Source organism: Silurus aristotelis, assembly GCF_946808225.1.
Source record: "Silurus aristotelis genome assembly, chromosome: 25".
Taxonomy (NCBI): Eukaryota; Metazoa; Chordata; class Actinopteri; order Siluriformes; family Siluridae; genus Silurus; species Silurus aristotelis.
In genome coordinates this window covers 18,115,653-18,127,424 of record NC_139598.1, presented here as the reverse complement: position 1 = coordinate 18,127,424, position 11,772 = coordinate 18,115,653, and the positions used below count along the sequence as shown (strand labels likewise).

At 35.9% G+C, this 11,772-nt stretch overlaps 1 long non-coding RNA gene across 1 annotated transcript; it reads right to left on the bottom strand.

Annotated features, from left to right (window-relative positions):
* Nucleotides 1-2,128: 2,128 nt before the first annotated feature.
* Nucleotides 2,129-5,198, bottom strand: LOC310719739. The gene is made up of 6 exons (XR_014531561.1): nt 5,017-5,198; nt 3,476-3,529; nt 2,611-2,643; nt 2,450-2,464; nt 2,253-2,327; nt 2,129-2,151 (listed from the first exon to the last, which is right to left on the bottom strand). It is a non-coding gene; the product is annotated as an uncharacterized lncRNA (long non-coding RNA).
* Nucleotides 5,199-11,772: the final 6,574 nt, after the last annotated feature.

Genomic DNA, 11,772 nt, shown 5'->3' with positions numbered 1-11,772 from the left:
GCCGACGCTGAATTTATTATTTAACTCTCATAAACTCCTGAATAATTAATAACTTCTTTAACAGCATTAATGTACCAAACCCACTGCTCATTTCTCAAATGTCACATGATTACTTATAAAAATAACTCGCTGTCAGGCAACCTCACAACATAGCAACCAAACCCAGCTGGTAGTTTCGTAGTTTGACTCATGACATTTGTGTAACTTTTTTAATTTTTTAATTAACAAACATATTTATAGTAATAAAGAGTGTATTTATGGGTTATAACAAACAAGACCTGTAATGTAACATATATAAGTGATATATATTTATCGTCATTTCAGTTTTTGTACGTCACCAGATGCTACTGTTTTTAGCACTGCTTATTAGCGCTACCAACAATCTATATAACACCCATACGCGTGTTATTATTGTTCATAATGTCTCTATACACATTTAATGAGAATAAGTTTATAACAATTAAAAATCGAAACCATGATTATACATCTTTTCTTGTATTTTTGCACCTCATAAGCATGCTAATTAACGTTCCTATTGACCTTATCTTTCACAAAGACGTTATTTGATGATATAAATTACAGATTTTACTCAGAAACTTTGCCGTAATCGTATAATTATGTACATTGTTTGCATAGTGAACTCTCTGAGAAATATTTTTATATTTCTGACTCGATAGTTAGAGTTAATAGTGTGGGATTTATTTCTGGAATGAAAATGAAACATGGAAAAGTTTTGATTAAGTAATTAATCCAAGAAAAGTCTGGAAATTCGTTGTATTTTTCGAGTTCCTGTTCGTTATTTTGAGTAAATTTCCATTATCCAAATATTTATAACACATGAAACATCCTACGTTTTATACCATTTCTCTTACTGTTTAATAGAAACTCCAAATTTTTCTGTTTTGAACCATATTTTTGACTCTGTAAATGATTTATTTGTTTGTTCGTGTAGATAATTATTCAATAAACAGACAAACAAAAAATCAATAAATAAAATTAATTTAGTTTTATGTCATACTACAGGTTTAATATACTGTTATGTTACATGTACATGAAGCCAATGCCATTTCTAACTCTCTAAACCACATGAACATTTCACTACATCATTAAATCTGTATTTAACCCTGAAATCAACCCCATTAAAAGAGTTTAAAAGGAGCATCAACAGATTAAGACTCTGGGTTATTTTTTATTAAGTGCAACCGCACTCGAGATGCTTAAGATAAATAACTAAATAACCAAACCAAATCTATATATAAAAAAAAAAAACATCTTCCTGCAAAACATCTACGATTCACAGTCTGATGTCGTGATGTGCTTAAATCTGACTGGCAGCATCGTCGTTTTTCCTGTGAAAGACACACAGATTTTATAAACATTAATATATAACCATCATTCAAAGACTTTTCATACATTGGCATTCCCTCAACCCTGTTCCCAGACCAGTTACACCACTACGAAAGATTCTGGATATTCCACATGCCTAAAGATCTTGAGAAGAAGAAAAGTCTCTTTATTCAGTGACCCGAAATATAATTATTTATTAAAAACATCATTATTTTAAAGCAATCGCAAGTCAATTATTTTGTCTATTTGATGATTTTATACAACACTAAAGGGAAAAGGAATCTGGAAATCTGACTTTTCCAGCCATGTGTGTTTCTTCCTCAAACTGTTACCAAAATGTGGGAGGTACACGTTTGTGTCTTCGGATGCAGGAGCCCGATCAATTCCTTGACTTAAACTAGGAAACCAAAACCTGTTCCAGCATGACAATACCCCTGTGCACAAAACAAACTCCATGAAGAGCTGAAGGAGTAAAAGATCTCCTGCTAAAGAGCTCTAAACCGTATTAAACATGAATTAATGTGAACGCTGACTGAACCCCAGGCCTCCTCACTTTACTTCCACGCTTGTAGCTAAATTAATTTCCACAAAATCTTCACAAAATCTAGTGAATTGTCTTCCCAGAAGAGTGGAGCTCATTATAAGAGCAAATGGAGAATAAATGTGGAATGGGATGTTCGAAAAAGAAGAAAAATCGAATAATCAGGTGTCCACAAAGGTTTGTCCTTATGAGTTCATTTATACTTTTCTTTTTCATAAGAGACACAGAAAACAGTACTCACTTCTTTCTGCCACATTTGTCATCTGTGGGGAAAAAAGAAATATATTCAGATGAGCATAGATCTTTCAATGAAACGAAAAAGAAGAAATAAGAGATAAATGTAGAAGAAGGAAGTGAGACTTACGAAACAGGAGGAAAATGGCTCCTATTACAAGCAGGACTGTGAAGACGATGCCTCCAATCCTCAATCTGTCATAGTCTAACGAAACGCAAAACACCAGAAAGCTGCTTTAAACATCTCAATCTTCAGGTTTCTTTCAGATTTTATTCAGAATTCTTTTGTTTAACATGCAAGACACAAGAAAGGGGGATGATACTCACTGTAAACAAACGGATCTGTGCAGAAAAGGACAGAAACAATAAAAAACAAACAACATTAGCCACAAAGTGTAAAAGCTTAAAACTCCACATTTTTTGTTTTCAGATGTGGCTGAACAAACGAGTCCGACAGGAAGAGGGGAAAAAAAAACGTATTTTCTTACTTGCTTCAGCGTCACTGAAGAGTGCACTGAGAACTGCGAGGGAATAGAGACAGTATTGATTATTTATTTATTGATTATTTTCAAATAAAAATAATATTATTGATATTATTTTTAATAAATTATTTATGTATTTATTTATTACATTCTGAATTCAGAGTGAAAAATATGAAAACGGGACAACGGGACGTATAAACATTTACAAGGAGTAGAAAAACACAAAGAAATATCGAAACCCTTGATCTAGACCTAAAACCAGACCAAAAAAACGAGAAGAAGTTGAGAGGACATGTTTTTGCATCAGAAAATAGAAGAGTCAATTATGCTATTCAAATTAGGGGTGATTAAAATTTGCATATTAAAATTTGCAGATATATTTAGATTAGGATCTGGATTTCCTCATGAGGAGAAAATGTTTATTTGTGTTTATTATTTGTTCAGCAGCTTTATGTGAAATTAATAGTATTAATCTTTTTATATTAATAAATATGACTAAAAATTTTAGAGGAAGCAGCACGTTTTGCACTGGACGTGACGATCACGATCTTGATCCCGATATTGCGAAAGTCACGACATGTAGCGATCTCGAGATCAGAAACGTGATTTAATGTTAATCCTTTTTATTTTCATGTTGGGATGTTTGCTGTGTAAATGCTGTGTGTCGTGTGTTGTTTTGAACACAAGCGTTTTCATCAGACGTCCTTCAGGCCAATGGGAAATGTCCTACACTCGACCTTTGAACTGAACACACACACACACACACACACACACACACACACACAACACACACACACACACACACACACACACACACACACACACACACACACAGACGAAGGGTTCCTTGTTTCTTTTTTTGTTTTTTTACCTGTCAGGAGAACAAGCAGTGAGAAACGGCTCATCTTTCCCAGGTTCCTGTTTCCTGACATGAACAGAACAGATAATTTACCCCAAAAACTGCATTATTACAAAGAAAACATGGCTAAACCTGAGCAGAGATTAGCGGCTAGCTTTCTAGCGTCATTCTGACAGGAACACAGCAGATTGCTGACTGCTATAGAGATTGTTTAATTTTATTGAGCAGTGAGAGTGACGCTGATGGATGAAGGTTTTGAGGTTTTGAGGATTCGAGGAGTCAGGAATGTACGCAGAGTAGACACAGCTGCTGATGGCAAGCTGAGACGGTTCAGCGCTCGTGTTTTGACAGTAAACATTAGATCCGTGGGTCAGCCAGCACCAGGGTACCCTTGTCCTGCCCTTGTAGACACATACAAGGGCTGTTTTGGAAACTTTCAGCGTCCCTTTGACTCAGTTAGCATTAACTTCTGACCACTTCTGGTTTGGGGTGAATATTTCAGGAGTTCTACTGTTCATCAAATTATAATTATAGTTCATTTTATTTCAGAGATTTCAGATTTTTTATTAGAATTTTTTTTACATATAAAACTTTACAAAAGTTTGTTCCAGGTTTTGGCTTTTGGGGGCGGGGTTTGCACTTGCAATGACTACAGTTTTTTTTTATATATTTCTTATAAAATGTAATTTAGACGCAAAAGCAGAACAACAGTTCAGTGTATAGTAGCGTGAACATTATATCTACACTCTCTGCCCACTTTATTAGGAACACTTTCACATTCTTGCAGTTCTTTAATCAGCCAATCGCATGGCATCAATTTATCAACAGATCAATTCTCACAGTTAGAGCTCAAGAGCTTCAGTTCATGTTCACATCAAACATCAGAATGAGGGAAAAGTTAGACGCTCTTTTGTTTAACCGTGCAGTTTACACAGAATGGTGCAGATGTGGAGTGGAGGCTCAAACACCATGTTGATGAAAGAGATCAGAAATTGAACTGATGATTTGTCATCTGTGAATGATTGTCTAATGATGACCTACAACGGCAGAAGAAAACATCAGGTTCCTCACCTTTGGGCCGAGAACAGGAACCTGATGTTTCCTTCTGCTATTGTAGCTCATCAATTTCACAGTTAGATGATTTGAGATGCTTTTCTGCTCAGCATGGGGGTAAAGAGTGATTATTTTAGTTATGTACTATATTCTGGTATCTTCTCCGACCTCTCTTGTCATCCAGGTGTTTCCATCCACACAACTGTCACAGGAAAACTCAACCCATTCTCAAACCCACCCATTCATACTGCGTTTAAGACATTTTGCCCTCATTTAGATGTTTGATTTGAGCATGAACTGCAGTTCTTGGTCTGTTTCTACATGAATTTATACACTGTACTGATGCAACACGAGTGTCTGATTAAAGTTCTACATGATCTCACAGATGTTCCTAATAAACTGGACAGGGAGCGTACATCCATTTACTCCATACCTGCATGAGCTACATCTTCAGAGCATATTGTTAAACACATTCTATAAGATATGATATTTGTTCTTACCTTGTTGCACAGGAAGTGAAGTCCTTCAGGTGAACAGTGTGTAGATACGAGCCTGATGCGACACCCAGGAAGTGCACATGAACATATGTGTCTTTCCTTTTACCTTCAATAAAAACTCCTCCTTGTTGTGTACATATAAAACACAGGGCATCAGATCTTTGTGTGTGTGTGTGTGTGTGTGTGTGTGTGTGTGTGTGTGTGTGTTATAGATGCCCCCTGCATCAGCACTGTGTTATTCCGTAAACACCGAGTGTGTGTTTATGGCTGAAACAGGTCATACATTGCAAGAAGGTTAACGCTTCAAATACTTTGGTCGAAATGATGCATTAAAGAAATACATCAAGTTTGTGTGTTTGTATTGTGGAATGTAAAACGTTTCATTATTGCATTATACCATGATGTGTGTGTGTGTGTGTGTGTGTGTGTGTGTGTGTGTGTGTGTGTGTGTGTGTGTGTGAGAGCGAGAAAGATAATACTGACCACCCCGGCACCCATAACTGTGAGCTTCATAACACAGCTTTGAGGTTAAAAGTGGGCGGGGTTATACATGAGGGTATCAGTAGGACATGGGTGAGGATGAGTGTGTGTGTGTGTTTGTGTGTTTTTATCAGGACCTTTTATCTGTTATTATACAGAGCTCATACGGCACTTAAACCCTGTGAGCTCGTTACCTCATGTATTCCGACCGAAATACATTACTGCTTTAATAAATACGTTTTTTAAAATCGTTAATAATTTTTTTATTATTGTCATAAATGTACTTGCAAAGTAACTCACAAATTATATAATGATTTGACTTTTCAAAGAATTACACTACAATAAATATGTATTAAAATTATTATTACTTAAACATACTCTCAATAATTATTAATGTCATTATTAGTTAAAACATTTTTATACCTGAAATTAAATTTATTCTTAATAATGTAACTGAAAACTCACTATATATATAATTATATATTAACATTCTGTTTTGTTGTATTTATATCGAGTTATATATATTTTATAATGCCAGTTTATTCCATCTCATAATGCCTGGAATAAGTCTGTATAAGTGTTCATAGTTATATACAGTATATTTTATAAACAACAGCATTTTTTATGACAAGATTTTGGTAGTGGAAAAGAAATTAAACGAATGAATGCCATGTTTTTGGTATTTAATTTAATTTTTTTTTTTTTACTCAATGTTTTTTTTGAATGTTTGCATCAAAGAAATATGAACCATTTGCCTGGAAAATGTCGAACATATCAGTTTTTAAGCAATTTAAAAGAAACTACAAAAATGTCCTATAAAAAAAATCTGTCCTACTGAATCATCATTTAGATGCAACATTGATGTGAAACAGCAGATTTACAGGTTCAGGCCAGCCCCAGGCGTGGGAGAGCAGGATCTCTGTAAGCCTGAGGAACAGATCACAAAAGCAGTGAAATATAAAAACATATCTAACAGCAGATTTACAGATGAGCTCGGACCTTGGAGCTGGAACATCTCACGAGCTCATGAGCCACCACCATCTCCACCCTGAGCTAGAACTCAAGGAGAACACGGAGATCCAGGAGGTCAACAGACGTGCTAAAATGCTGTTTGTCTGCTGAAAACTTTTTAGAAAAGTCACTCAGCCTGAACAAGGGTTTGATTTCCAACATCTGAAAGATCATACGTGTTCGGGCTGAAAAGCGTGTGTAGGTAAATGGGAATAAACACACCAGGATGTGACGTCAAAACGTGTGCTTTAAGTTGAGTTTAAAAAAAGTTTGACGTCATTGCTGAAAAAATCTTTTAACCCATAAAACAAATCCTTTATCAAAAAATATAAACCCACTGTGTGCAAATGTTTGCGCCCTCTATGGTTTCTAAATGGAAGTGCCCTTTTCCTGTTATAATAAGCTCCACTCTTTTGGAAAGATGTTCCGATTGATTTTGTACAGATTTTGTGGATATTTGTGGAGATCTATTCAGCCACAAAGGTGTTAGTAAAGTCAGGTACTGATGTAGGTGAGGTGAGGAGGCCTGGGTGAACTCAGCGTTCACATGAATCCCAAAGGTATTCATCAATAAGGTAGAAGTCAGAGCTCTGTAGAAGATCTTCCACTCTTCTACTCCAACAAAAAGACATGATAATTTTAATGACCAATATTATACTGGTAAAAGAACGCTGAGAATGGAGGTGAAGAGGAAGGTCAAAAAGGAGGTTTATGGATGTGGTGAAGGAGGACATAAGGGTGGTTGGGTTGAAAGAGACCTCTGATGAGGTCAACCCGAAAGAAGAAGAAGAATTTTATGACTAATGTGATATAAAAATACTGAGATATTAAGTTGAAATAACAAACTGGTTTTTAAGATGGTGTTTAGATTTTCAACAAAAACACACAAAGTAAAAAAATTTATTGGTAGCTTTTAATAACAATTGAATGAATTATATTTATGATATTTATTCAGTGATGGACTGTAAGGAAGTAAATGCATTTTTGTTTCTGTACTTAAGTAGCTTTTTACACGTATCTGTATTTTACTGAAGTGTTTCCATTTGTGGAAATCTTCACTGTAACTTCACTACATTTCAAACTCAAATATATGTGACTTTTTTACTCGACTACATTTAGTGAAATCAGTCGTTTCTTTTTATTAATGAGGATAAAAACGTGACTGGTGAAACACGCAGCGAGTCACCAATCAGGATCGAGCGCACGCTCTGTTTTACACGTGTTCTGATCGGCGCTCGGTGCATCTACTGATCACCAACATACAGTTCAGCATCAGTTCAACATCAAGCAGAACATATAGAGAGGAATAAATGATGAAGAAACTCCAGACTCGAACTCACCACCACACACGTGACCTCGTTTACAGGATTATTTTTTGAAGTAGTTGTAAAGAAGGTTTTGGGTTCATGATGATTGTAATAGAAATCAATCAGTGTTTGAGTCATTAATATCATTCTATTAATAGATCAGTGTGCTGAGAGTCACATTCGAGTCTTTAGTCTTGTGATAAAAATGATAATAGGAACATTATAGTTATAATAAATCACAGTACTCTGGATACTTAAGTACATTTGAAGGCAAAAACCTTTGACCTTTTTCTCAAGTAAAAGTTTAAAGGGAGAATTTTACTTTTACTGCAGTCGTACTTTACTGAGTGTCTCTACTTTAACTACATGGTTGCACTTCATCCACCACTGGATTTATTTCTCTTCATTTTGCATGAGGGCGCACAAACTTTTACCCCCAAAAACCCCCCAATGAATCTTACAGCTGAGGAGAAAGTGATAAGAGCAAACCAGGACAAATATTTGCACTGTGTCTCTTTGAACTTTCTGGTGTTAATGATTACGTGGCGGAGTGAAGAACTGGTCAGGACGAACAGAACCATCACGTTTACTGAGGGGTTTCCTGCTGAGGAGAAGCCGCCAGCAAACCGGCGGCGTGACAGATGTTAATACAGACAGATGTTACAGAACAGAATGAAGTATCACGTCATAAAAAATAAGATCAGGGGATCAACATCTAGCAACAATAATCCAGAATTCCACTACTGCAGTGTCATTATCTCCAATTTATTATCTCAAGATTTCAAGAACATTTCATGATTTATAATTATTTCAAGTTATCTGGTAATTTCAAGATATTAAATCATAATGAATTATGATATCATTATTATCTCATGATCTTAAAATGGCATTATCTTGGGTTTTGGGTTTTTATCTCGTGATTGGTTTTAAGAGACGTTTGATAAATTTTTCTTGCTATTTAAAGATTTTACATCTTGTCTCATGATCTCCTTATTAGCTTCTTGTTATCTTCTCAAGATTTCATTATTTTAAGTTACCATGAGATACTATCTCATCATTTCAAGATTGTTTTTAAAATACCTAATTCCAAGATATTGTCACACAAATATCTACAATTTTAAAATACTAGCATTGTTTTAAAGATATCATTTTAGGAATTTGTCATTCATTTCAAAATATCTCCTTATTTCAAGATAGTATAAATGTATTCAAAATATAATTTCAAGATATTGCCTTCAAGACACGTTGCTATTTTTGTAGGTATAGTCTTGCCATTTCAAGATGTCATTATCTCGAGTTATCTTGTCATTTCATTCAACATTATTTTCCTTTAGTCTGTGGTTCAGGGCTTCAGTGAGATGATTATGTTCTCACCAGCTTTGGAAAATAATAAATTCCAGCAGAAAGAACAGAAAAAACGTATAAACGATGACTTTGCGCTTCAGGTGTGTCTGATTTCAGCAGACCGAACAACAAAAAAACGGAAAAAAAAACTTTTTTTTTTTTAGATCATTTTAATTAGTTTGTATGGTAAAAGAGTTTCATGCAGGGAGAATTGTTTATATATAAGTTTCATATTATATTTACATGTTCCAAGAGGAAAAAGAAATCTACAAGTTTAGTTTTTTCCTTCATCAAATCGGAGTCCATCGGAAATCATGTTCTATATAGCGTTTAGGTTGCACCCTACGTACCCTACAGCACAAACAGAAGCACGTGCATGTCTTTGTCTTGACAAATAAAATGAAAGAATCAAAAACATAAAAAAAACAAAAAAAACAAGTGATTTCCTGTAATGCAAAAGTGGTGCAGGTTCATCGGTCATTCGTACAATGCTAACAGCTAACAGCTAACTTGCTAAGCGCACAAATAGTTAACTAACTGCTTAAAACAAGAATTTTAAAAAGGTGAGCAACAGTTGAAAAACTTGAGGACGTTCAAAACATAAAACGCATTTCAGTGAAATTTACAGTAATAAATTCAAAAACTTTGAAAGGTTTCTGACTTTAAGGTGTTTAAACCGCATCAGCTGTGTGTTATTATAACTGCTAAACGTGTCTATGTGCTAACGATAATCTCTTGAGGAATTGTTTATAGTCTTGAAATTCTGATGTGAGCTGGAGTTGGAGTTCTTTAAATATGATGTACAATGCGAATATTTTCCGAACATAGTTATAATCTCCTTCGATCCCTCGTTCTCTCTGTCTTTTTAGATGTTATATTTGTAGACCGTTTACCAATTTCGTTTTTAAATTATTCTCGTGGACAAGCTCCTGCATGTCTGTTTCAGGCAGTTCATTTATATATATATATATATACAGTGAGGAAAATAAGTATTTGAACACCCTGCTATTTTGCAAGTTCTCCCACTTAGAAATCATGGAGTGGTCTGAAATTGTCATCGTAGGTGCATGTCCACTGTGAGAGACATAATCTAAAAAAAAAAATCCAGAAATCACAATGTATGATTTTTAAACTATTTATTTGTATGATACAGCTGCAAATAAGTATTTGAACACCTGAGAAAGTCAATGTTAATATTTGGTACAGGAGCCTTTGTTTACAATTACAGAGGTCAAACGTTTCCTGTAGTTTTTCACCAGGTTTGCACACACTGCAGGAGGGATTTTGGCCCACTCCTCCACACAGATCTTCTCTAGATCAGTCAGGTTTCTGGCCTGTCGCTGAGAAACCACAGAGTTTGAGCTCCCCCCAAAGATTCTCTATTGGGTTTCGGTCTGGAGACTGGCTAGGCCACGCCAGAACCTTGATATGCTTCTTACAGAGCCACTCCTTGGTTATCCTGGCTGTGTGCTTCGGGTCATTGTCACGTTGGAAGACCCAGCCTTGACCCATCTTCAATACTCTAACTGAGGGAAGGAGGTTGTTCCCCAAAATCTCGCAATACATGGCCCCGGTCATCCTCTCCTTAATACAGTGCAGTCGCCCTGTCCCATGTGCAGAAAAACACCCCCAAAGCATGATGCTACCACCCCCATGCTTCACAGTAGGGATGGTGTTCTTGGGATGGTACTCATCATTCTTCTTCCTCCAAACACGTTTAGTGAAATTATGACCCAAAAGTTCTATTTTGGTCGCATCTGACCACATGACTTTCTCCCATGACTCCTCTGGATCATCCAAATGGTCATTGGCAAACTTAAGACGTGCCTGGACATATGCTGGTTTAAGCAGGGGAACCTTCCATGCCATGCATGATTTCAAACCATGACGTCTTAGTGTATTACCAACAGTAACCTTGGAAACGGTGGTCTCAGCTCTTTTCAGGTCATTGACCAGCTCCTACCGTGTAGTTCTGGGTTGATTTCTCACCTTCCTTAGGATCATTGAGACCCCACGAGGTGATATCTTGCATGGAGCCCCAGTCCGAGGCAGATTGACAGTCATGTTTAGCTTCTTCCATTTCCTAATGATTGCTCCAACAGTGGACCTTTTTTCACCGAGCTGCTTGGCAATTTCCCCGTAGCCCTTTCCAGCCTTGTGGAGGTGTACAATTTTGTCTCTAGTGTCTTTGGACAGCTCTTTGGTCTTGGCCATGTTAGTAGTTGGATTCTTACTGATTGTATGGGGTGTACAGGTGTCTTTATGCAGCTAACGACCTCAAACAGGTGCATCTAATTTAGGATAATAAATGTAGTGGAGGTGGACATTTTAAAGGCAGACTAACAGGTCTTTGAGGGTCAGAATTCTAGCTGATAGACAGGTGTTCAAATACTTATTTGCAGCTGTATCATACAAAGAAATAGTTTAAAAATCATATATTGTGATTTCTTGTTTTTTTTTTTTTAGATTATGTCTCTCACAGTGGACATGCACCTACGATGACAATTTCAGACCCCTCCATGATTTCTAAGTGGGGGAACTTGCAAAATAGAAGGGTGTTCAAATACTTATTTTCCTCACTGTATATATATATATATATATATATATATATATATAT